Source organism: Echinops telfairi, unplaced genomic scaffold, assembly GCF_000313985.2.
Source record: "Echinops telfairi isolate 266 unplaced genomic scaffold, ASM31398v2 ScPeMD7_7475;HRSCAF=8513, whole genome shotgun sequence".
In the NCBI taxonomy this organism is placed as follows: Eukaryota; Metazoa; Chordata; class Mammalia; order Afrosoricida; family Tenrecidae; genus Echinops; species Echinops telfairi.
Genome location: NW_022111379.1, coordinates 1,037,358 through 1,038,712, shown reverse-complemented (window position 1 = coordinate 1,038,712; position 1,355 = coordinate 1,037,358).

The following is a 1,355-nucleotide window of genomic DNA, read 5'->3' as shown; positions in this document are numbered from 1 at the left end:
TGGCAGCTCTGAGCAGGGATTTTGTCCTCAAGGCTTGGTGGGCCAGGATGTGCTCCACTCTCTCTTCCTCCCCCGTCATTTGCTCCCAGGTGTTCTCATCAGCGCTCTCCCTGAGCTGTGGCTTCAGTGCTGTCCTCTTTAGTAAATTCTTCTGGGGGGAGGGGCAGCTGTCCACGTAGTTGAGATTGGGGCCGCACCCTCAGACCTCTCTATTGGTTCCCTGCTTCATGCTGGTATGTTACATTCACATCTTGGAACACCGGTTGAAGAACACTGCCCTTTACATCACGTGGAACGGCTAGGAAGGGCAGTATTCTGAAAATCTAGGAATGCAGTGAAAATGATATTTCTGTTTTCCTTGTTCGCCCTCTGTGATTTTAATCCATCACCACTAGTATGACGCTACTATCCAACCACAATAACTACCTCCGTATCTAACTTAAAATACGGGCTCTTGTTTGTTTGTTTGCAATATTCTCTTTTTAGCTTCACAAAGTACAACTTTAGAGCTGGGAAGGAAAAGTAGGAAACATGATTTAGTAACAATTCAACCTTTAATACATTTTCTTATATAAAATGTTATGAAAACTTACTGAACATTAATAGGGAAATGCAAATAAAAACTGCAATGAGATATCATCATACACCAATAACTTGTGGACAATTGGTCAATTATGACTTATTGAAGTTGCCAAGGATGTCAGTTTACTTGGATCCACAATCAACAGAGAAGCAGTAGTCAAAAGACAAACGATGTGTTGGACGAGATAAATTTACTGTAAAGATCTCCTTAAAGTGTTAAAAAATCAAGGACATTAATTTGAAGACCAAGGTACACCTGACACAAGCCATAATAGTTTCAATTGCTTCATATGCATGCCAAACTCCAACAATGAATAAGGAAGACCAAAGAGGAGTTGACATAGCTGAATTATGGTGTTAGTGAAGAATATTAAATATGCCATGGGCTTCCAGAAGGACAAACAAATCTGTCATGGAAGAAGTATATTCAGAATGATCTTTAGAAAAGAGATGTTGAGGCTCCATCATATGTTCTTTGGGTATGTTATCCAGGAGGACCGGACCGGAAGGACATCGTGCTTAGTAAAGTGAGAAGATCAACAAAAAAAGGAAGACTGCAGGGAGATGGACTGATAGCTGCCGTGGGCATGAGGGTGGGGCGGGGCCTGGCAGTGTTTTGTTCTGTGTGTACAGAAAAGACTTGACTACACCTAACAACAGTAACAATCCTTAGGGAGGCAGAGCCTTTACAGAAATCTATTTTTTTCCCATGGAGAAGGGCTGATCATTCTTTCATAATAGTTTGTACACATTCCTAATATTCTAGTACACAA